This window comes from Corvus moneduloides, chromosome Z (assembly GCF_009650955.1).
Source record: "Corvus moneduloides isolate bCorMon1 chromosome Z, bCorMon1.pri, whole genome shotgun sequence".
Classification (NCBI taxonomy): Eukaryota; Metazoa; Chordata; class Aves; order Passeriformes; family Corvidae; genus Corvus; species Corvus moneduloides.
The window spans coordinates 646,136-670,822 of record NC_045511.1 but is presented as its reverse complement, the minus strand read 5'-3'; the positions used below and the strand labels follow the sequence as shown (position 1 = coordinate 670,822).

At 53.9% G+C, this 24,687-nt stretch overlaps 1 long non-coding RNA gene across 3 annotated transcripts in view; it reads left to right on the top strand.

Annotated features, from left to right (window-relative positions):
• The window catches only part of LOC116437813, a 109,903-nt gene that overhangs the window by 39,376 nt on the left and 45,840 nt on the right, over nt 1-24,687 (top strand). For all 3 annotated transcript variants that reach the window (XR_004237487.1, XR_004237485.1, XR_004237486.1), the window contains exons 3-6: nt 1,765-1,879; nt 7,606-7,874; nt 20,082-20,240; nt 24,021-24,102. This is a non-coding gene — a long non-coding RNA (uncharacterized LOC116437813). The remainder of the gene's footprint in view (nt 1-1,764; nt 1,880-7,605; nt 7,875-20,081; nt 20,241-24,020; nt 24,103-24,687) is intronic.

Below are 24,687 nucleotides of genomic sequence, written 5' to 3'. Positions count from 1 at the left end.
TTTAGCCCAGATGAGCGATGCATCCCTGCTCCTTTGGTCTTGCTGGGGGTTTTTGGATGGGCTCCATCCGAGCTGGGAGGTAAAAACGCTCCCAGTTCAATCCCTATTTTTAACTGCAGTGTTCCCCCAGTTGGAAGGGATGAACAGCCCTGGAATTCCCAAATATATCAATTATCAAGGCTCTGCTGCCTCATCCCTGGCAGTGCTCAAGGCCGGGGCTTGGAGCAGGTTGGGGAAGACGTTCCTGCGTGCTGGGGACGGGCTGCAAACCTCTGCCAGCCCAGCCCGCTGCAGGATTTGATAATTCCAGGACTCCGTGACTCGGCGGCTTGTTCCCATTTCCAGTTTAATTTCCCTGAGCCACACGAGTCCCGTGCCCCCAATCAGCACGGCGTGCGAGTGATGATTTTAGAGGCCTTTTTCCAGTGCGTGCGCTCGGATCAAGATGGAAAATGCATTTCATATCCCCCGACTCCCGAAAATAGAGACAAAAGCCACAGCAGTGTCAGATTGCTTGGAATTAGTTGTAATTTGATTAGGAATCTCCCAGCAGGCTCCCCGAGCACACAGAGATCAGCGGGAATTAATGCCGTGATCAATTAGATCGGAATTGTTCGGCCAGCGCCGAGCAATACCACGGGCTCGGATTTTCCGGGAGTTCTTGCCTTAATCCTCTTGTTCGCCGGCTCCTTAGGAGGAGGCACAAAAGCTCCTAAATTAGGACAAGGATATTGCACATTGGGGAAAAATCCCGCTGCGGATTACGGAGAAATCCAGGGGGGGATTCTCCTCCAGCGCAGCCCAGGGGAGGGAGCAGATCCCAAATTCCTCCCAAAGGAGCTGCATTCCCTCACAATCCCACTGAAACAGCTCCTCCGCTCCTGATTAATTGTCTGGCCTCATCCCTGTGGGATTCCAGATTATTTGAGTCAAACTTAATTAATTTCCTGTGTTTGAGTCAGAATTTTTTTAATTTTCAATTAAATTCCCATTTTCAGGTAGAAATCCATACATTCATAACATTTCCCAGTGGCTGGGGCTGGAGTCCAGGAGAGCTTTCCCTGGTGCCACATGGTCCCAGCTTCATGATCCCACTGATGGCCAGGCTGGATCCACACTGGGATCATCCCAAATCCCAGCACTAGCTCTGTCCAGCTGGAATTTTATTCTTTTCTCGGAGTTTTTGAAGACGAAGAATTACAGAATCCCAGAAAAATTTGGGTTGGAAGAGATCCCTTGCCATGGGCAGGGACCCCTTCCACTATCCCCATCCAGCCTGGCCTTGGGCACTGCCAGGGATCCAGGGGCAGCCCCAGCTGCTCTGGGCACCCTGTGCCAGGAAATCCCCACCCTCCCAGCCAGGAATTCCTTCCCAACATCCCATCCATCCCTGCCCTCTGGCAGTGTGAAGCCATTCCCTGTGTCCTGTCCCTCCATGCCTTGTCCCCAGTCCTTCTGCAGCTCTCCTGGAGCCCCTTTAGGCCCTGCCAGGGGCTCTGAGCTCCCCCTGGAGCCTTCCCTTCTCCAGGGGAACCCCCCCAGCTCTCCCAGCCCGGCTTCAGGGCAGAGGGGCTCCAGCCCTGGGAGCAGCCCCATGGTCTCGATGGAAATCCCACCCTGTCCCTCTTGGCCACTGGAATAACTCAGGAGCTGATTTGTAACTGGGCAAAGAGGATCAGTTTGGGCCCCCCTTTCCACACTTCACTCCATGAGCTGCTCTTGCAGGAAACAGTGGGATTTATGGTGCCAAATTCCCATTTGCAGCAGCGGTCAGGAACCGGCACGGCGGGAAGGCTCAGCCCGGATTCACACCTGCGCTCCGCCGGGATCCGCGCCGCAACCCCGCAAGGTGCCAGGAGCCGGGGCGCCAGGAGCCAAGGTAAAAGCGCACGGCACGGCGGGAATTGCCTTCCAGTGTAGTACATGAGAAATCTGTAAATAATTCATGGCAATTTATTATTCCAAGAGTAATTCCGACCCGGGCCAAAGGCAGGCGGCTGAAGCCCGGAGGAATTTCCCTCCGAACCACTACACGTGTCAGGCTGGGAGCCGAGGGATGAATATTTTAAGGACAACGACTTCTTTTTCCCGTTTTTCCCTGGGTGTGCCGCCAGGACTAACCCAAGCTCCTGCTTTGCACTTTGGGAGGCACTATGACACTCGCTCCCAGCTGGAAAAAACTGTCCCAATGTGCTTAAAATTCCTCAGGAAATGGGATTTCCCTACCTCTCCTTATTTTTGGATGCTCTGCTCCAGTTTTCAAAATTCCCTCTCTGACATTTCCTATTTCCTGAGCTGATATCCCAGATTATCTATCCTGGGATGGAATTTGCCACTTCCTGCCTGGTCCAAACTCCCTCTCCAGCTCTCTGGAATTGCAGCAGGACAAGCAGTGGACAATCCAGATCCCCCTCATACAAGGAGCTGGAATTTTGACAGGACGCAAGGAAACAGCCTCAGGCTGTGCCAGGGGAGGGTCAGGTGGGACAGCAGGAGGAGTTTCTCAAGGGAAAGGATTCTTGGCATGGGCTGTCCCGGGAGGTTTGGAGGTGTCCAAGGAACGCCTGGACAAGGTGGGGATCGGTCACAGGTTGGAGTCCGTGATCCTGGAGGTGTTTCCAAGCTCCCTGATCCCAGCATTCTGTGATTCCATGGCGAAGAGGTTCCCCTGAGGAAGGTGCTTGGCCAAAGCCCCAGGTGGGCAGGAGCAGGAGCTGAACTCTGCTTCCTTTCCCAGGTAATCCCCTGGCAGGGGGAGCGAGCCCCTGGCAGGCAGCCCCGGAGCCGCTTCTCCTCCCTTTGTGTCCCTCATTTGTTGCTGTGCATATTGAGCCATTCCAGCAGGAAATTGCATTTGCATCTTGTGTGGCACAAGCATGTTGTGAATATCATAAAAACACATATGGTCATAAAGGCTGGGAGAGAAGGCGATAAAAGTGACATTTAGGGAACAGCTTTGGGAAAGGCAAAACATGTTCAGGGAGCTGCTTTCGTGCAGCTCCTCCCCGCGAAAGATTCTGGGCTCTCACTTTAGAAGCTTTTGCAGCAGACTTCTTAATTTTGTGGCAAACTTCTTAATTTTTTGTGCAAACTTCCCTTTGTACAAACTTCTTTTTTTCCAAACTTCCTTTTTACACACTTCCTAATTTGTCTTGTCTAATCCTCTTCGTTTTCTTTCCTAATATCTTCGTTTTTTTCCCAAACTTCCTAATTTTTTCCCCTAATTATTTTTGTACAAACTACCTAATTAATGTATTCACTTACTCATTTCAAACTTGAGAATTTTTCCTTTTGAGCTTGAACCTCCTGGAAGCAACTCAGGAACCCAGCAGCCTTTCCCAACAGTCGCGTTTTCCACGTGTTTCCCAGGTGTGGGACAGATTTTGTGGCAGTTTTAAGTGCAACTCTTTGGGATATTGGATGGAACAATATTTTGGGATGTTTGGCAATGGGATTTCATCGCTTGGCCATCAGGAGGTTCATTGTGGAGGCTGGTTTGGATGGCAATATCCCTGAATCCAGCCTTTTCCTGGCTGAGTTGGGTTTGTGCCGGAATTCTGGATAGCAGAAGTCTGTGGACATCCTGAAATATTAACTTTCAACAAGGAAAACTAAACAACTGGGAAAAGATTCTCATCACAGGTCAGAGGTCCCGGATGGAAAAGCAGGAAATCGTTCCCGCAAATAAAGCTCACAGAAAACTGTCCTCTCCATAGCTATTCCCGAATTTTTTCCCTCTCTTTACTCTCCCCGGGTCAGGGTTAGCAACTCCCTGTCAGGAACAGCCGTGGATCATGCCAGAGCTGCCAGCGGCATGGTTCTGCACAGCCAGCTCCATCCGCATCCCCTTGGAGCTGCTTTTCCAACCCTCCTGGTCCAAGGGAACATCTCGGGCAGGATTCCTGCGAGTCCTTGCCGTGTGCTCCCAGCAGGGAATTCATTCCAATTTTCCAGGGCTGTAAACTGCAACCCTTTTATCTGGAGCCTTTAGCAGGCTCTGTGACAGCAGATCCGATGGGAGCGTGCTATGCCATAAATCCTCCCAAAATGTTCCTTTCCACAGAAATTATGGGGCTGATTCATGCTCCAAAGGCGGATTTTCAGCCCTTGCCAAGTCGCCATCGCTCCCTTCTGCTTGGAATGATCAGGAGAAGTGTCTACCAAGGGAAGGAGGAGGAGGAGAAGGAGGAAGCCTTACAGGCAGCTCCAAATCTCCTGGTTTCCCAGAGGATTTCACTTCCATGCAGCTGTGGACTGCGCTTCCAACCGCTCCATGTGGAGCTTCCAAAGATGCCTGGATTTCATTCTGCTCCATGCAGAGGAGTTTCCTTTCCCTGCTTTCATAGGGGTTGTGCAAATCGGGAATGGGCACCTCTGTCCTGTGTCCCACCGCGTCCCCACACTGGCCCCGCTCGGGGACTCCTGCTGTGCTCCAGGGGGCCTCCAGGCTGGAGAAGGGAAGGATCCAGGGACACAGAGCCCTTCCCAGTGCTTAGAGGGGCTCCAGGAGAGCTGGAGGGGGGCTTTGGTTTCCGTCAGTTTAACCGGCGTCATTCCAGGTTCGTGGTCACTGCCCCCATCCTTCCCCTCCTGCTGCAGGAATCACCCGGACAAGGTGAATCCCTGTTATTCCCACTTCTGGCTTCCCTAGCCGCCGGCAGGCTGGAGCAAGGATAAATTCCCCCCACACGCACTTCCCTGGCCCCCCGCCGAGCAGCTGGCGCTGCGCAGAGAGACTGGGGAAAGAGGGGGAGCTGCAGGGTTTGGGAATTCGCAGCCTGACAAAGTTGTGACTTGCAGAAGAAGCACAAGGTAAGGGAGAGAAGAAGCCTCCCTGCCTGCGCCAGCCGCCTTTTCCCGGCAGCTCCCATCCCGGTGTAATTCTTCCCCCTAGTTTCCAGTCATGGAATAGTTGCCATTCAAGCGAGAGCTGCTGCAGAGCCTCGGAGAAGCCGGGCTGGGGGAAAGGAGCTGGAAAAGGACCCGCAGGAGAGGAGGAAGGCTGGAGGATGGGACAGAGATGCCACAGATGTCCCGGGAGCTACGTGCATCCATCCACTGCTGGGATTCACTTCCCAGCAGCTCAATGGAGGCGATTGTTGCTTTTCCCTAAAGCGAAGCAGCTCCCGAACCCCCACGGAGCGGCCTCTCCCAGCTCCGACCCCGCCGGCGCCCTCCGTCCCCGCGGAGCGGGAGGAAGAGGGGCAGCAGGAGTCGGGAGCTGGGGAGCAGCGCCCGGAAACAACAGGGTTTGCAGAGTGGGAAGGGGGTGGAGGGCAGAGCTGAAGCCCTTCCAGCCTCCAGGCAGGACCAGTGGCAGGACGGACTCCCCGCTATCCAGAGCCACTCGGATCCCATGGAGTCACTCTTCCAACAGCCTCCGCCACTCCACATTCCCACTGCGCAGGCTGGCTTGTGCTTCCACTCTCCTTTCAGATGGAGATGAGAGCTGCTCCTCCCTGCCTTCACACAGGTGTCACATTTGTTGCCGAGCACCCGTAATTTTGGGAAGAGTGTTTGTACTGCAAATGGAAAGCTGTCATTCCCGGCGCCTCCCTTCCCGCCTAATTACAGCAGCCACTGGAGCTGGAGCTTCCACGTCTCCCAGTTAAACTGTGATGCTGCTTCCATTAAAACTAACGCGGATCAGAAATTCCGTAAGCACAGTTTCCCCCTTTCTCTCTCAAATTCCGGCAGGCTCCAAGCTCCTTCCTTCCATCCTAATAAACCATCCAAATGATACAGGAAGTGGAACATTAAGCCCCTGTTTTAGCAAATCACCGTCTCCTGAGGCGTTTGGGAGTGGCATAGGTGTTGTTTGAAAACTAGCGTGGGTTAAGCGGGAAGGAGGAAGAGCAAGAGCTGGAGAGGGGTTTGGTGTGATGCTGCACTGCAAGGAGATGTTCCATTGGACAGAGACACCGTTCCAGTATCCACAAACCCCAGGAGCTGGGTTTGGTTCCTGTTCCCCTTCCCGCTGGGGCAGGAATCAGATGGAATGTGCTACAATGAACCCTCCGGAGGGCAGCGAACCCAGAGCTTCTGGATCTAATTCATGTTCCACAGAGATTTCTGCAGGTGTGAGCTCCAGGCAGGAGCTGGGCAACCAAAGGGATGAGGATGAAAGGGTCCTCTGTGCCCTTTCCCTGTGCCCACATCCACGGCACTGCAGACGCGAGTGGGAGAGTCCGAGCCCATCCCTGTGGCACAGCCACATCCATTTTTAACACAGGCCTTCTGTGCTCTTCTTTTTCCAGCTCCGTCGCTCCAAACGGAGTGAAAGATGTTCCGGGCTTAGTGGGATTAAAAAACAAAGTCCGGCCCAAATATCCTGGCAGCCATGGCGGCACTTCCCTAAAACTGCCTGCCACGGGCAGTGCTGGAATGGAGTTGGGATTTAATGGCAAGCAACCCCACAAAATGGAGCTGAAAAAACACAGCAACCCTGAGCCATCATTTCGGGAGCATCACAAATGGATGGAGAGGGAAGCTCCCCACGGCACATGGAGAGGCAGATGTGGATGGGGATGGAAGCTCCCATTCCAGGCGGGGAGGGGCGGGATGACCACGGGCAGGAAGATGGAGATCCAGGACTCCAAAGCTGCTGCTTGGCTCTTCCCATGCTCACTGAGTTCCCAGTGCCTTTTGCTGCTGCTCATAAGCAAAAGTCTCTCAATTGCTGTTCCAGGATTGGAAATTGGAATCAGAGAAAGAGGAATGGGATGAAAATGAGATGAGAGAAAAAGAGAGAAATGGTGCTTTGGAAGCCTGTTCAAGTGTGTGATCTCCTGTGCTGTTTGTACTGAGAGAATAAATCCGTGCTGCATTCCAGGCTTGGGGAGTGGGGTGGGAAACACCCCCCTTCCCTGGGCATGGAAAAGACTTCTCCATGGAAAGGGTGCTCAGGCCCTGGCAGGGGCTGCCCGGGGACGTTTGGGGTCCCCATCCCTGGAGGGGTCCAAGGAAGGCCTGGACGTGGCACTCAGTGCTCTGGGCTGGGGACAAGGTGGGGACTGGGCACAGCTTGGACAAGATGGTCTTGGAGGTCTTTTCCAACTGAACCCACTCTGGGATTCTGGGATGCTCATGTCCAGCCCTCAGCCGAAGAACAGGCACTGTGTTCAGGCAGTTCACATGATCCGTGGGGAAGATTCCAATGTTTTCATTGAGGGACTGCGAATTCCTGTTGTGTTTTGTTTGTTTTGCCCTTTCCCAGAGCAATATTGTTTTTCCCTGGTGTCTCAGGAACTTCTCCTGGCCATCTGCACCATTCCCTTTCCCGCTTATCTGCCAAAGCCCTTTGGATTTTTCTAAGCCCAGCCACACGCTGCCAGCCAGATTTGCTTTGTGTTCCTGGGGAAAACCCAGTGGCAGCAGCGTTCCCGGGATGGCCGGGGCTCGGGAGGGGACGGAAGCACAGGGAGCGAGCCTCCATCCAGCCCCATCCTGACAATGCTCCCTCAGAGGCTCATAATGAAGCCATTGAGAAGTCGGAGTTATTTGGAAAGCGGGGAGGAATCTGCGCATGTTGGGGTTGAGTCACGCCTTGGCAGCCGCCACCCCAGCACAGATTTCCTTTTTTTTAAGTGCGCTTTTCTTTTCCAGATCCAGGGACAAGGGACCTTTATCAGCTCTAACTTCATCTCCGCCCCGGAATAGCTGCAGCCGGCCCAGTCCTGCCAGAGGAAACTTCCAGAAGGTCTTCATTTGGACACTTGGAGCTTCCAGTGGCTGCACTCTCCTCCCAGTTGGAAATTCGTCCCCAAGCCTGCTTATCTCCAGCCTGAAATTCGTTGGCTGCAGCTTCCCCCATGGATGTCAGTGCCTTCCTGCCTGCAGGATTAAGGGATCCATTCCAATCGCTCCATTGGCAGGTGTGTGAAAGCCTCTGGTTTCCTGTACGTTTTCCTGCTCTTTCTGATAAAATAACAGGTTTTCCTTATGGCATTTTGGTGCTCTGGTGTTGTCCAGAGGAGAACACACCACATATTCCTTGATCCTTTCCTTGGCTCCACAATGTCCACACTCAGGTCCTGCCTAGCCTGGATGGACCAGAAGGGAAAAAGGCTCCATCCAAAGCACCCTCAGGCATTGGGTGCTCCAGGCATCCTGCATCCCCCAGCTCCTGGGGTTCCAGGGCACTGCACCCTCAGGCACTGGGTGCTCCAGGGATCCTGCATCCCCCAGCTCCTGGGGTTCCAGGGCACTGCACCCTCAGGCACTGGGTGCTCCAGGGATCCTGCATCCCCCAGCTCCCGGGGTTCCAGGGCACTGCACCCTCAGGCATTGGGTGCTCCAGGGATCCTGCATCCCCCAGCTCCCGGGGGCCTGGGGCATCTCCCACCCCTACTCCAGCGCCGTCCCCACCGAGGTAAGGCAGCTCCCTCCATCCTGTGTTGTCCCACACGGACACAAGCTCAATGGGAAAGCTCCTCTTTTTCCTCAGCGGGAATGTGGGAGCCTCCAGCGTGGCAGGCATGCCCTGGACACGGCCCCAGCTGGACGTCGAGCCCCGAATCCTGCACTGCCTGCAAGTGGGAATTGTGGCCATGGAGAAGTTGCGGGCCGGGCGTGGGGAGTGCGGGAGCTGGCGGGCATTGTTGTGGAAGTGCGGATGGGATCAGGCACAGATGGGAGACACGGAGCTGTCAGAATGAGCCTGGATTGGGAAATGTTATAATTGGGATGGTAAACAAGTTCACAAGGACCCTATTGAGGCAAGGCATTGCCATGGTAACCGCCCAGAAAAGTCTGGGAATGAGGAAGGGATCGATACGTGGGGGCAGCCAAGGGAAGGGGCCGCGGGTGCTCCAGGGGTCCCTTCCCAGCGCCAGGGGCAGGGAATGAGGGCTCTGGAATGTGCTCCAACCCTGTCCCGCTCTCTGGGGAAACACTGCTGCTCCAGGCTGTGAGCTTTTCTGGGATGAGCACACCGGGATGGGATCCTGTGCTCGCACAGTGGGCTGGGCCTTTCCTGCCGTTTGACAGAGGGTTGGGAAATCCTGGTTCTGCTGCAGGGACCTCTTCCATCAGTCCATAGGATCCACTTCCCAGTCCGAGCAGGACTGGAGCTCTCTGGCACATCCTGGATGCGGCCAGGGCAGGATGGGCCCTCCCACACCCCATCCCCAGGAGGGGGTCACCTCTCCAAGGCTGCCAGAGCTCAAGGCACAGGGTGGGATTTTGGGGTGCCCCGTGCAGGGCCAGGAGCTGGACTCGTGATCCAGGTGGGCCCTTTCCACCTCAGGAAATCCTAGGATCCTATCAAGCTGGGAGCAGCATGGAGAGCAATCCCTGCTCCCGCTGCAGCCCACATCTCCCTGCTCCGGCCTTTCCCAGTGTTAGGGTGAGAAGTTGGATGTGAGGAAACAAGAAAGTAAAAAGTCCTGTAATAAAACCAAGCTTAGCAACTTTATCCTCCAAAATAATATTTTTAAAGCCTTATTTTATTAATCATCTACTTGTCCTTAATGGGATAATACTCCACATCCCAAGATGGACGCAGCAATTTTCCTCACTCCAATAAAACGATAAAATTTGTTTATAGGCCAAAAGAAATGCTAAGGGCCCAGGGCCACTGAAACCCTCAGAACAAATCTTTTTTAAGTGGCAGGGCTGCAGCCCAGGGCAAGGGGCACCAGAAGGAGTTGGACATCCTCAAATCATCAGGAATGGAATTTGGAATCCGTCTGCTGAGCTGAGGTGGGCCTGGGCTGCCTTCCTTCTGTGGCTGAATCAGGGAAAAAATAGGATTTTGTTCTCTGGGATTACTTCAGACAGCAAAGGTTTGATTGGGAAGTGAACCCTGAGTTTGCAATCCGAATCCCAGCATTATTCCAATTGGAAAAGAGCTTCGGGATTATGGAGTCCAACCTGTGCCCGGTCCCCACCTTGTCACCAGCCCAGAGCACCGAGTGCCACCTCCAGGCTTTCCTTGGACTTGGCCTGGGATGGGAACTCCAAATGTGCCTGAGCACCCTTCCCACATCCTCAGTAGCGCCTCTGCTTCGCCCATGGAATTCTGTCCCATTACCTGACATGCCCAGCTGAAAGAAGCTGTAGGAGCTGCTCGAACCCTTAACAGGTGTCCAAGTCCTGCCTCTGTTGGGTGGCAGCCGGGAATGCAGAGCCTGGATCCCGGCGCTGGAACAGCCCTGGGCTCAGCAGCGCTCCCAGATTTCTCACCCTCTGGGACGAGATGTCTCCCAGGACTTGCACAGCTTATTTGGGAAGAGGCCCTTGAAATCCATCTGCTTCCTTCCTGGGAATCAGTGGGTTTGAAGCAGGGAGGTTGGGCTTTTCCAGGAGCCCAGGGAGCACATGTGGGCACGGTGCTGTTCAGCCAAGCACTGCGAGCCCAGGTTTTTCCATCCCTCTCTGAGCTGCACGGCAGCACTATCCATCATTTTTCCAGTGGCTGCAATCCCTTTCAATCCCAGTGAATTGCTGGGACAGATCTTTAATAATAACCAGCCACCAAGACCTGGGAGATTTCATTTATTCTGGCATGATCCACACATTTCCCAACTCGTGCGGGACCATATGGAGCTCTCTGTTGAATTTGGAGGAGTTACTGGGGTGAAACAAGGAGGAATTTTGTTCCTCATCCTCTTCAATTATGCCATGGATTGGATCGTGCAGCAAACTCTGAGAGCTCATCTGGGCACAGCAATCAGCCCCCAGGAGCCATCGCCGAGCTGGGTTGTGCCAGGAAACACTCAGAGCGAAAACACCGCTGGGAGCCGAGCCCTGGAGAGAATCGCTGGGGCTCGACACTCCCCTAAAGCTGGGAGTGGGAACGGAGCCCTCAGTCTGTCACCTGCAGGCAGGAAAAGGCTTTGGGAAGGTCGGGTTTGGGCAGTGGGATAGAGGGGGAAATGACATCAGATCGACTCCCTCTGGATTTTACTCTTTGCCATCATTTACCTGGGAAATGAAGGAAGCTGGTGCCCAGAATTCCTGTGGAGATGGATTGTTCAACCCCAGCAGTGAGCAGGGTGGAACCATAATGGTCCCAATGCCCAGACGCTGAGGCCACATTTACACAGAATCATGGAGTGCTTTGGGATGGGAGGGACCCTAAAGCACATCCAGTTCCACGGGCAGGGACACCTTCCCCTATTCCACGTTGCTCCAAGCCCCGCCCAACCTGGCCTGGGACACCTCCAGGGATGGGGAGTCCCCAGCCTCTCTGGCCAGCCCACATCCAAACTTCTGTGCCTCTATTAACCCTTTCCCAAAACCCCCCTGATAAATAGACTCCAAGTGAACAAAAAATCCCCTTTTTGGTGCCTGAGGACTAATGGAACATGACATTTATTATTCCAGAGAGGTGCCAAAGGAATCAAGACGTTGATTCCGTGTGAGCAGGCAGAGTGTGATCCCAGCTCCTGCCTCTCCGAGCCATCAATAATAGAGCGGTTCCCATTCCCATTCCATTATGGCTAATAATGAGTTATGGATAAAGCCACCACGTCCTGTGGAAAAAGCAAGATCTGGGTTGATTATTAGAGGCTCAAATCAAGAGATTGATGCCCAGAGCCAGCCTAATTAGCAGGAGTCTATTGGAGAGGAAGCTGAGCATGCTGCTCCAGCACTGCCAAATGAAATTAAGGCCCAATTATTGATAAATGAAGAGTGGTTTGTGCTGGAGCCTGGCCTGGAGTCGAGGAAACGCATCTGTCACTTGGCCTGCCCGGGAGTCACTCATGTGTGACACGGCATCCTGTGCGTTCCCGCTGCAGCTGGAGCTCGGGAGCCGAAGCAGGGCTGGCAGGTGCCATTCCCGCCTGGAACGGGGGCACACGGAGAGCTGTCCCAGACTGGTTCCTGGGGAAAGCGCTGTGTTCCTTACCTGCTCCATGGTTTTCCAGTTAGCGGTTTCCTGGTGGGGACACACAAACCACTGGTGCCCAGTGCCCTCCTGGGACTGCACTGTTGCCATAAAAATGGGCAGCAGAGCTGTTTGAAATCCCTCACTTGCCCGGCCTCTGAGGCCCACGAATTCCATAAGTGAATGAGGTGGGTGGGGTCGGGAAGTGACCCCTTTTCATAAACCTGCCGTTGGAGCAAGAGCTTATGCAGTCTGTGGTGAAAGGCAAATGGAAACCGAACACCAGTGAGGTGAGGAGATGGCAGCGTGGGCACGACCGCTCCCACGGCAGCGCGGTGCCTTCGGCTGGGAGGCCGATTTGTCCTGCCACACTGAGGTGGGATTGAAAGTTCATGGAATTTCATCCTCACCTGCTGGGGAGAACTGGACAGAAATGTCACCTGCGAGCGCTGAGAGTTTTCCAGGAGATCTGAGGCAAAGGGAGGCCAGGGGTGACATCCAGGAATGAAAAGGAGAGGTTTAGATGGGATATTGGGAAGGAATTCCTGGCTGTGAGGGTGGGGAGGCCCTGGCACAGGGTGTCCAGAGCAGCTGTGGCTGCCCCTGGATCCCTGGAAGTGTCCAAGGCCAGGCTGGACAGGGCTTGGAGCAACCTGGTCATGGGGTGGAGTGAGCTGATCCTTAAAATCCCTTCCAGCCTAAAGCATTCCATGATTCCACATGGATTCAAACAGCCGTGGCCAAGGTCTCGGCTTCAGAGGTCCCAAAATACCCCTGAGGATCTGGGGCTCGGCTCGGCGACACGTCGGGATCGCGCCGTGGGAAGTGCCTTTTCTCGGCAGGCACCTGAGAACGCGGTCGGAAATAGGCTGCTCGTTGTCACAGGTGTCACCGCTTCCCTGCTTCCCAAGGACCCCGCGTCTTTTAATACCCAAACATTTTTGGAAATCTGCCCCCATTTTAAGTAGGGCAGGAAATGTCTGTGCATCTGAAAGAGCTGCAGATCCTCTCTCGAGACAAGGAGTCGAGTTTCCAGAGGCACCGGGTGATTCCTGTTCCTCAGTCCCATTTAACCGAGGCTGGGCCTGGGTCCTGGCTTTGCACGGGGGTTTGCCGTGGGGTTGTCCCTGCTCACCACTGAGCACCGGGCTCTGCTCCAGCTCCTGTGGAGAGCCCTGGGAGTGGGGAGGTGCCAGTGCACAGGTGGTGCATGCTGCATCCCTGGAAGTGCTCAAAGCCGGGTTGGACAAGGCTCGGAGCAGCCTGCGCTGGGGAAGGTGTTGGAACTGATGGGGTTTAAGGTCCCTTCCAACCTAAATCATTCCATGATAAATCCTCTCAGTGCTAAATGAAGGTGGGACTCTGGTGGGCTTCTCCACTGGGACACTTGGATTTCCCTTGGATTTGGCACATGAACCTTTCCCTTCCCTTCCAAAGAATCCAACTCATTCCTCACTCTCCAAACGAGGTACTGATAGAATTTGCTACCCTGGATTTAAAGCGTTCCCATGTAAGATCGAATCAATCTTTTCTGGAACAAGTTTTTCCTCCTGACATTTCTCCTGGTCCCTCCGAACCGGAGAAATTATCCCGAGCTGCTATTTGATGGATACCTCTCCCTCTGGTGCAGCACCGGGCCTGCAATCTAAGCTACATCTCGAATATTAAAAATAACAATGAAATGCAATTCCACCGACCCATCCTAACTTGATTTGGGGCCGCCAGGAGAAGCCGGCTGCCATATGGAGATTTGCTGGCCATTCCTGCTCCGTGCCCGTCCCCCCTTCCCATGGATTGCCGCAGCTCCAGCCACACTCTGCTGCCTCCAGGGCAGATCTTACGGATTTTATCCGGTTTTATCACCTCTGCGTCCCCTGGCCATCCCCTCGGAGGTGCAGGGTCTCTGCCCCTGGGAAGCCCTGGAGTAATCCCAGCCCCGATTCCAGGCTCAGCTCCTGGAAGGGAGCAGAATCCAGGTCGGCACTGCAGCTGCTCCCAGCTCACTTTTTTTGTCCCCTGGGCTGTTCCACCTGTGCCGTGACCCCGGAATGTGCAGGGAAAAGCAGATTTTTCCTGCCAGGCCCAGCTCAGTGTGTACAGGAGAATACGCAGAGCCATGCTGAGGGGACAGTGACATTTCCCCGGCCCAAAGAGCCACATTCCCTGCTCTCCCTGAACGCACAACTCCGGCCCCACCCCTTCAGGACAGGGCTTGGAGAGACCTGGGACGGTGCAGGGTCCCTGCCAAGAGCAAGGGAAGGAGAGAGGTGAGCCTTGAGGTTCCTCCCCACCCAAACCATTCCAGGGTTCCGTGCCGCAGCTCCGCGTGCTGAGGCAGGGGATCTTTCATGCACAGCATAGAATGAAAAGAGGAAAATGTCTCTTCCTTTTTCTAAAAAAGGACATCAATAAAACTCTTACATGAAAACAAGAACAGGAGGAAAACAAGCTGAGCTGCAGAGACACAACAATCACTGAGGGCTGAGACCTTGGGAAGGAGCTGGAGCCCAGAGTGGGGTTTTGCAGGGAGTTTTCAACCACTCTCAAATGTCAGGTTGGGTTTTTTGATGCTCTTCCATTCCCACCATAAAACAAAATGATTTGAGGACCCTTTGGGGCCCTGGAACAGCTCCCACTCTTGCTGTAGAGCCCAAGCTTCACACGTGGGTTTAACTGCTGCTTGCCCCTTATGACACTCTGGTCACGGGGTTAAACCAGCAGCACTTCCATTAAACCCTCTGTTGATCATATGGAATTCATGGATGGGCAGGGGCTTGGCTGTGAGGGGAATAAATGAGCTGCGTGTTTCTCCTGGGTAACTCCAGGCTTATCAGGGGACTGGGAAGTGCCCTAAACACAGCCAGGGTTTTCCAGAAGCATGGGGAGGTGGTTACCCAGGAATCCGGTCTGTACGACAGAGCTGCAGTGTGGAATGTTTGCGCCCTGTCATCTAAACCGTTCCATGCTCTGCCTTTCCTTCGTGTCCCTGCCCATCCCAGCCTCCCCCAGCACGGGAAGGATGGTTTGGAGCTCAGCAGCCTGGGCTAGAGGAAAGTGGCCCTGCCCCTGGCAGCTGCTGAGCTTTCAGGTCCCTTCCAGCCCAGAGCAGCCCAGGACTGTGGGAGCTCTCCGCGCCTTCCGCAGGGCCAGGGCAAGCTGGAGCTCGGCTGCCGAGGGATGCTCCGCAGCAGGATTGCTAAAGCACGGCTCGGCTCGCTGTAATGTGTTATGACACAGATCAGCTGTTGTTTTCCAGTCTCAAAGGAAACCTTGTGGAATCTCATTCCTTTGACTGGATTAAATTAGCTGCAAATGTTGTCCTTTAAACACAAACTCAAGGCCCTTTCGCTGGAAAATGAAGCGTGGATGGCAAAATCTCTTTCAAGCCATTGTTTCTTTGGAGCTGTAGTTTACCTTTGGTTCCCTAACAAAGTAAATTAATAAATGAAGGGGTAGCAGAGTTGTTTCTATAGCAATCCCCATGGAAACATCAAAAATGCCACAAACACTCATCCTCAGCCTCCAGCTCCCGGGAGAGCACAGCTCGGGGTAAAGCACAGCCATGGCTCCTGGATTCAGCCCAGCTCCTGGTGCCCTTTCCCTTCAAGAGCTTCGATAGCCATAGATCCCCAAAATTAAAGAGTTTTCCTGACCTAGTGAGCACATTCCTTTGGGAAGTGTCCCTGAAAGGTGCTGGAGCTGCTCATCCCTTTCCACAGGGCGCCCTTCAGAAGGAGGAGGAGTCAGCAAACCCAGGGGCCATGACTTGGATGGAATAAAGAGGCGCCTGGTGAAAGACCAGAGTGGTGGCTTAAATCCTGGGATTTCCCTACAATGAACCTTGCTTTGGGAGAACTTCCACTGAGTGGAGTGAGATGGTCCCACACCTCTGACCATCCCGCCGTGGCTTTCACGGACACATGGAATTCCTGGGACGGCGGGGAGGCCCTGGCACAGGATTCCCAGGGAAACTGTGGCTGTCCCATCTTTGGGAGTGCCCAGGGCCAGGCTGGATGGGGCTTGGAGTACCCTGGGATAGGGGAAGGTGTCCCTGCAGTGGCACGGGGCGGTCCTTAAGGTCCCTGCCAGTCCTGCAACTGAAGTGCTCAGGAGCAAAGCACGGAGCAGGGCTGGAGAACAGCCACATTCCAGGGCTCACATCCGTTCGGGATGGATTTGGCTCCCGGTCAGGGCTGACAATTAGGCCGTACAGTTAATATTTTTACAGCTGTTTTATTAATAACGCATACAGAGCACCCAGCCAGGGTTTGTTGGAGACACCTCAGGAAAACGAACGATGTAAATAACAGATGGATGCGGAACAGTCTCACCAACAGGCACCGAGATATTCCCATCTTGTTTAGGAGGAATCTAAATAGACAGATTGGAGATAAACAGGCAAAGGGAGGAGAGCAGGGGCTGGGATCGGGGATGGATAAACTCAAAAGCACCTGGGGAGTCCCTCGGATCCTCGGGATCATGGCATCCATAAGGTTGTGGATGTGCCCACCTGGAGGAGCCTTTCCTGCACCTCTCCAGCCCAGCCAGCCCGCCTTAACCCTTGCAGGGTCTCAAGCCCAGCTCCCCAGCCGGGAAATGGTTAATTAGGATAATTCCAACAACCCTGCAATGATTTTGCCTGTAACTCTTAACTCCTCTGTTCCATGGGTTTGCTGCTCTGACTGTCTTGGAATTTTGGGGCAGAGAAATGAGAAGAGAGAAGGGTGTGTGGGATATGCCCAGGAAAGGATGGATTTAGTGCATTTTGGGGGCAAACAGCTGCCGAATGTGTGCGCAACACGAGCAGGCAATGGTCCCCGGTGGTTGATGCACAAAGCTCTGTGTGGGAAGGGTAAACCAAAATCATCTGGCGCCGGGAGCCGGGCAATCACAGGGATTTGCAGTTGGATTTATACCTTGGGATTTTCTCTGGAGCTCGGAGAGCTGGGAGAGCCGGTGGCTAACAGCTGGAACTGGAGGTCCAGGTTACCTGGTGTGTGATGGGAGGAGGGCGCGAGGTGCCCACACAGGAGAAGGGAAGGCTCCAGGGAGAGCTCAGAGCCCCTGCCAGTGCCTGAAGGAGCTTCAGGAGAGCTGGAGAGGGACTTTGGAAAAGGCACGGAGGGACAGGACAAGGGGAATGGCTTCCCACTGCCAGAGGGCAGGGACAGATGGGATATCGGGAAGCAATTCCCGGCTGTGAGGGTGGCACAGGTTTCCCAGAGAAGCTGTGGCTGCCCCAGCCCTGGAAGTGTTCCAGGCAGCCCCATTCCGCTCCTCCCGGGATTGTCACACCTCAGAGCCGCGGCATTCCCACGCATCCCGAAATCCACAGGTATGTGCCACTCCCGCTGTGACCCGAGCAGACCCGGAATAGCAGCGAAGGCAGCAGAGGCTGGGGAAAGCAGGGAAAGCGAAGGGAGCCAGGAGTTCTGAAACGCAAACTGTGATAAATCTCAGCCTAACACGCCTCGGCTGGGAACACACCGTTCTCCCGGAGGAGCTGACTGCCTATCAGTGCCTTTGGAAAGGCGCTTTCTCCAGGGCTCGCTGCGGAGCGCGGGGAACACAAACACGAGGGCCTTTTCCCAGCCCGCGCCTCCCCTGGCATCCCAGCCGGGGGTTGCGTTCTCTGCGAGGAAAGTTCACGGCGGGTTCATCCCGGCTGCTTCGGAGGGGTTCGGCAGAGGGATAAACAAACAACAATTAGCACCTGATTAGCACCTCTGACATTTCCTGCGGCCTCTGTTGTACGGGTGCAGAGGAAGAGATGCTCCCGTCACTTGCCGCGTCTCAGCGCTTGGCTCCGGCTTGCGTTTTAGGGAGAATTCCTTCCTGGGAAAGGTGGTCAGGCGCTGGCACGGCTGCCCAGGGCGGCGGCGGAGTTCCCGTTCCCGGAGGATGTGGATGTGGCAGTGGTGGCCTGGGCAGGGTTAGACTCAGTGGTCTTCGAGCTCTGTTCCAACCTCAGTTCCTGTGATTCCAAAGGATTCCATGAGGATATGCTGGCATTGTAGTTACATTTTCTTAACTTCAGGCCACAGGCAGAGAAACTGCCCAAACTTCCTGGAAGGAGCAGCAGTGACGGAGCCTCCCCGGCAGCCGCTCCACTGGATCCCAGGACAGTCGGGAATTTCAATGGAGACAGTTCAGGGATAGAAAGTAGAGGCAGGAAGTGTGTGGAGCTCCGTTTGCCGAGCTCTACAGTACAGACGTCTTACCACATAAATTTAACAATTATTATTGTGTTGCCCTTTTCCAGGAAAGGGTAAAGGAGATTTGTAGGAGCACTTAACACATGTAAATCCCCACCTCTTTAAGGCAAAGCAACGCGCTAAATGGGGCCATAAATATCCCGAGTATTCTGTCCTTTCGGAAATCATACCTTTCCCCCTCCTCTCACTGCAATTAAACCCGCGCCTTATTCTAACATAGCTCTGGGGAAGCAGGCATTTAAAAACCTCCAAACAGGTGTTTGTTGAAGGAGACAGGAGCTCCGGGGGGTTCGGTGGAAGCGGGAGTCAAAGGCAAGGGTGATTTATGTAGCAGGGCCTGAAGTCCCACTTGCTGCTGCTTTCCCAAAAACTCGGATCAAATCCCGACCAGCCGCCCCTTTCGCCCCGTGCGAGAGCTGACAATTCACCTGCGGCTCCTCCTTCTTTCCAAGGGCTTTGGCAGCGAGGGTGGGAATCCCAGGAGCAGGGAGGCTGGGAAAGTCCTCCAGTACCACAGAGTCCAGCCTGTGGCCGATCCCACCTCGTCACCAGAGCAGAGTCCAGTCCCTCCCTGGACACCTGCACACCTCCCCGAGCAGCCCCTGCCAATGTCCAGTGTTTCCATCGCAGCCCGTCCAGCGCGGCAGCTGCTTCCTGAGGAATCCATGGCCCTTTCCCGGGGCTGGAGACCGCTGGGAACTGCGGAGCGTTTCCGTAGCTGCTCCTTGCCCAGCCCCGCCCCGCCTCGCTGCGGTGCCAGGGTGCCTGCTGGATGATTTCTGTGTTGTGATCAGCGCGCAGGGCCCCCGCTGCCCGTGACTGAGCCCGGCCGGTCCCGAATGCCCGGTTCTGGGTTCAAACTGACTGCCTGGCCTGCTCCTTTTACGATTCCAGTCAGAGCTCGGCGGCGCTGCGTCGCTGCCAATTTAACTGCACTTTCACCAGGACGACGAGGACGGAAAAATGAAAATCACATTTGGCACATTTAATCAGATAATTATTTTTGAAGAAACGAGCAGGAATGTTAAATACATTTCCCCGTTTTTTTCCATCTGTTGCGGCTGACGTGCAAGACTGGGGCTCTAATAACGAGGCCCATCTCCCGCGCTGCCTCCTGATTAATATTTCAGGATTATCCGAGCGCCGAGGTGCGGCCGCCGGCTCCGTGGGCAGCACATCTGGCTGCCACGTGTGCCTCGTTCCCTTACACCTGTAAATCCGGGGTCAGGGCTCCGCCTGCAAGGGGCCGCAGAGCCCTGGGGCGAAGGGGGTTATTAATGGGGCCAGGTGCCGCTCCGGCTCCGGGTAATATTCCTGCCCCGTGTAGGGTGTCAGGAAGCAGGGCTGCTGTTAATCACCACTGCAGCACTCCTGGAGCCAACGTGTTCTCTCCGCAGCCCTGGAGCTGCCTCATCCAGCGGCTCTTGCATGCGGCAGTGGACTTCGGGGCACCCCGTAATATGTACCTGTGTCCACACAAGGTGGATAACCTTCAAAGCCAGCCCAAAGGCTTTTATTCGGGATGAAAATCCCAGGGATTTTTTTCCCCCAGTCCTGGCCAAACTGAGCAAATCCGTAACTTTGCAATGGAGCAAAGAGCTGGAGCTTCCCGCCCCTCGGGCATCCGCAAGGAAGGGAATTCGCCCCTTCGGAGTGACTTTCTCACAGGTTTCCAGCCACAGGGGGACACCCAGCTGGGACAAAAGTCCGGGGGAAAGGCCATGGGCACCAGGCTGCTCCTGAACAAGGAGCGGAGCCGCCTTGTTGGGACAAACCCAGAGAGGGAAGCAGAATCCCTGGAACAGGAAAAGTGATTGGGACATTTCCCTGGAGTGAAGGTTTTCAGGGATACAGGCATATCTGCTGCCCTGCACTCCGCAGGTCCCTCTCCAGCCGGGAATGGCAGCACAGGGGTTTGGTATCGCTCTGAATTGCTTGGTTTGTTTAGGGAAAGCATTCCTGGAAAATCAGTTCCTTTGTTCCTTTTTCCTGTGTCCATACAAATAGTTCATAAGAGTTTTTCTCCCCTCCAGGCAGGCCTTCCCTGATTCCCAGGGAAGCTCCCGAGACAGGAGTTCTGAGATGGCCACGTCGTGGGAAGTCGTGGATCCCTGAAGATTTGTTCCACTGGACACTGGAGCAGGGAAGAAGGAGCTGGACTGGAATCCCCCAAGGATTTAGGAAGCACCAGGGTGAGCTGCTGAAAAGCTGGTTCTCCCAAAGTTTGGAAGTTTGCTTTTCCCCCAGCCAGAGGAACGAGTCCAACCCCCTGGACGTGGAAGAGGGAACATCTCCTGTTGAATTTTGCCGTTGCCATAGCGATTGATTAAATAAAATAAAACCCCCCTCCACTTGTAAATTCCAAATCCTAATTGTACCGACAACAATCTAAATGTGGCTGGAACAGTGAGTCACACTCCAGATTCCGTGTCTCTGAGCGGGGCTTCATTTCCATCTAACAAGGCAATTACTGTACCGTGTGTTAATTCCGTATCATTTGATTAACAAAAACGTGCTGCTGGAGCTTTAGCACCTCTGCTATTCCGGCAGATCCCTATCTCCGGCGGAGCTGAACCTCCCTGCCTTATTTGGTGCTGCTCATTAGCATACAATATGCATATGTGCCCTTCCCACAGCCGCCAGAGTTCCAGGTCTGGAGAAAACACCCATCCCAAAAACGGGAGCCAGAGCAGGACCAGGCTTTGGCCCTGCGCCCAGCCCCAGGAGGTGCCGCAGCCAGGTGGGAATGCCCTGGGTGGCATCCAGCAGCTCCAGCAGCTCAGAACCTCGGGAAAGCTCGTGCTGCTGGACAATCTCCACTGCACGCAGGGCATCTGACGTGGGCACAGGGATGGGCACCAGCCGGAGCCCCGGGTGTGATGATGTCACCAGGCCCAGGACAAAACTCAAATATATGGGAAATCAGAAGGAAAATATTTAGTTTAAAGCCGAGGTCGGTTCTGCAGAGAGGCCTCCGTGGCCTTGTTTTACTAATTTTCACGTCTAATCCCATAAAAGCTTCTGTTTCTCACTCTTGGAAGTTGCCAAAGAATTCGGGGCCCCCTTCCAGCAATTAGGTCAATACACAAAGCCCCGATAATGAGTTGTCAGTGACTCAGCCCCCAGCCTTGGCCAGGGCAGGAGGAAGTTTTCCGACCTGGCTCTGCTCCTTCCTCCCCGAGAGATCCCGGAGGATCCCAAGGACCAGCTGCAGCCACCCAAAGCCTGGCTGAGCCGTGAGTCTCTTCCCCAGAATAATTTAACACGTACGGAAAACTGCAGGAGGAGATGGAGAGCGTGGCAGAGCCGAGGGCCATCGGGACACGGCCGACATCTCCGAGGCCGTTCCAGAATCCCAGATGAGAAATGAGGCCCTTCCCTCATGGCACCTCGGGGATAGGGATGATTTCATGGCAAACAGGATGTTGGGATGAATGAGGCAGCACCAAGACACGATGCCGGGTCCCGTTTCCCCGTTTATTTGGGGCATGAATCCCTTTAATTGATTTGAAGTCATTTTGGATGGATATTTAGCTATAAACAAATGGCATTTCCTTCTAAACCCATATTCCTCAGCCTGTGGACAAACACAGTCAGGCACCAAATCCCTTCAAGGGTCGGGCTTTGGGATTTGCCACTGGAAGAAGGGGAGGCAGCTGAAGCTGGGAGCGCTCCGCAGCCCCAGCGCCGTGTGCTAAAGCTGTTTGCCCATGAATATAGATTACATTTTTTTCCATGGCAAATAAACAAATGCATAAAGATGCATTATTTCATAAGCATAAAAAACCCTGCTGCAACTATAGTGCTTTTCATTTGTTTTTATGATTACTTGTAATTAATTAGCATCAAAAGAAGATTATCAACATCGCTAAAACCCGAGATTGTACCGGCAAACGCAGCAATGATGGCGCTGCTTTATCTTTCTATTAAGGTGGAAAAAAAAAGGAAATTATCGCTTTTTTATTTCATTTTTTAACTCTGCCGAGATGGAAGTGTCAGAACCTGGTGGCAGCACAGCCTCAAAATGCACCAAAGTGCACAAAAAGAGAAATAATCTTCTCTAATTACAAGCTGTGCTGTGACCAGGCACATAAATATTTAAGGCAGTTTAAATTGTTATTAAAGTTGGGTTTCCAAAAGCCTTTTTCCAACCCATGTTTACACTTTATTGAGCAATTTATGAGGTCGCTGCTCATGCACCTCATCCAAAACGGCCCCCTTCCACTGAGAGCCATAAACCGGAGGCTTTTTGATGGGATCTGGAGGCTCTTAACAAGTTCTCGCTGCCTGGCCCAGAGACCTTCCCCTTCCTGGGATCAGTGGCAGCGCTGGCTGTGCTTTGGGCACCGAAATCCCAAAAAAGGGACCTTCCTGCCCCTCATACCTTTCTCCTGACATTTACTGCCTTGCTGTCAAGTCTTTCCGCAATCTTCAGGAGGAAGGATTTGAGAAGAGAGGAGGTGGCTGCTCGTATCCCGCGGGATGTGGGAATGCGTGACATCCAAACCTCCCAGCTGGGAGGGAAGAGGAGGGAATAAATAAACAAACCCCACAGGTGTGTTCCCAGCAGGAACATAGGTCCCAGCAGAGGACAGGGCTTTGAGTTGGAACTCCTTGGTCTTCCAAACCCAGCAAGCCCTTGGAAACAAGACAGTGTGTCCATCCATAACTCTGGGTCTATCTCCCACACTCCTCATCCCGGAGGCTTCCTGGCGGTCCCAGAGGCTGCCAGGCCTCTTCCCAAGGAGAATAATGCCCGAGGAGCTCTTCCCAAACACCCTTTTCCTGGGAAACGCCAAATCCGCAGCGCTGCCTTATTTTAATTAATGATTAATTAATGAAGGGCCGTGTTTGTCCCAAATTGATGGGCGTGGATCTGCTCCCATCCTCGTATGAAATATTAACACAGCACTTGGGCTCAGCACCAGTCTGCAGCCATTAGGCTTCCATTTGCATATTCATGAGGACTCATAAATGTTGAAGGAGCCAGCGAGGAGCCTGGTAGCGGTGGCCAGGCGGAGCCAAGGCGTATTTACAGCCTTCATTAGTGCCGGGTTTGTGGGACAAAAGGGCCGGAAACAGATCCAAGGAATTCCAGTCTGCCACGGCAGCAGCTTTTCCTCCTCTTTGTCTTCCTGAGCCGAGGAAACTCCAGCCCAGCCACGAAGGGCAGCACGGAGCAGCTCCTGGTGCAGCTGGGGTGTCCTGCTGTTCTTCCACCGTATCTCGGGATGTGTCCTGGATCAGCCTGGTGTAGGTCAGCACAGCTGGGGGGTCACACATCCGTGGCCGTGGTCCCTGGGGACACCACGGCTCCTGCCAAACTCTGCGGACAATGGGAATGCTTTGGGAGCCAGGCATCCTTACCGTGGCTGCGCAGGACCGGGTGTGGGTGAGGCGTGAGGAAGAGGGAACATGAGAGTTCATATGGAAAACCAGCAGTCCTGGCCTGCCTATCCTCCAGGGAATGCTGTCAGGGAGTCCTGGAATGGTCTGTGTTGGAAGGACCTTAAGGAACATGGTGTTCCACCCCTGCCATGGCAGGGACACCTTCCACTGCCCCAGGTCGCTCCCAGCCCGTCCAGCCTGGCCTGGAGCACTGCCAGGGATCCAGGGGCAGCCACAGCTGCTGTGGGGAATGAGTGGAAGCATTGGAAACTGAGGCAGCCACTGCGCTGACCTGATTAAAGTCCCGGCTAGCAGGAGAAATGCTCATTATTTACCTCGGTCCTGTTGATAATAAACTGCTAAATGAATGTTATTAAATAACATTTTCCTGTCTGTTAAGTGTAGTTAAAGCAGGACAGCGATTCATTGGCAAGACAATAAAAGTTCCTTTTCTGCTTACTGGATGTTTTCCCCTCTGCAGAGCATAAATCACATTTTGTGTGAAGTGTGCATCCTTGCTCTGCCAGTTATTTGAATCTCTGGTATTTTATAATAAATGCTTTTTATTGATTTTCATTGTGCAGCACCAGGAATTGAATAAACTCCGGGCGCGAGCAGCTGAGAGGAACAGGCTGAAGGAGAAAATGGGATCAGCATCTTTCAAAGGTAAAGGTGGAAGCACACGGGGGGACTTGCCTTGCTCAGCAGCTCCCGGGAGCACCATGAAAAGCACAAACGTGATGGCGGGGTGATTCTTTCCTCTTAAAGCCCCAGAGCTGGGATGGTTCTTGGGAAAGGCCAAATAGGAGCTGTAGACTCAGCAAATCCCAGCATGAGCTGGGCTGGAAGGGTCCTGGAAGTTCACCTCCTTTGGGGTGTTCTGACCTGCTCAATGAAGTAGCAAGTAAAGTCCAGCTGGATGGAGCAGGCTCAGCCCGGGGCTGCGCTGTTCCTGGATTGGGAATGACACCGGGCCCCGGTCACACAGCTCAGGGCAGACGGGAATCTAGGGATTTCTGCAGAGTATGGCCTCACACCGCCCTGGCACAACAGCGCTTGACACCCGAAAATCCCCCGGCAAACCCCACATTGTTTCCCTGCTGGGTTAGCTGGGAAATGTGTTCCTACTCCAGGTAATGCGGGGCTCATTACACAATTACCTCAAGTGCTTCACAATGCATTAATTGCTGCTTGATTTAAACATTTCCCATCCAGGAACCCAACTCTGTCATTGTGACAAATTGCAAGTCA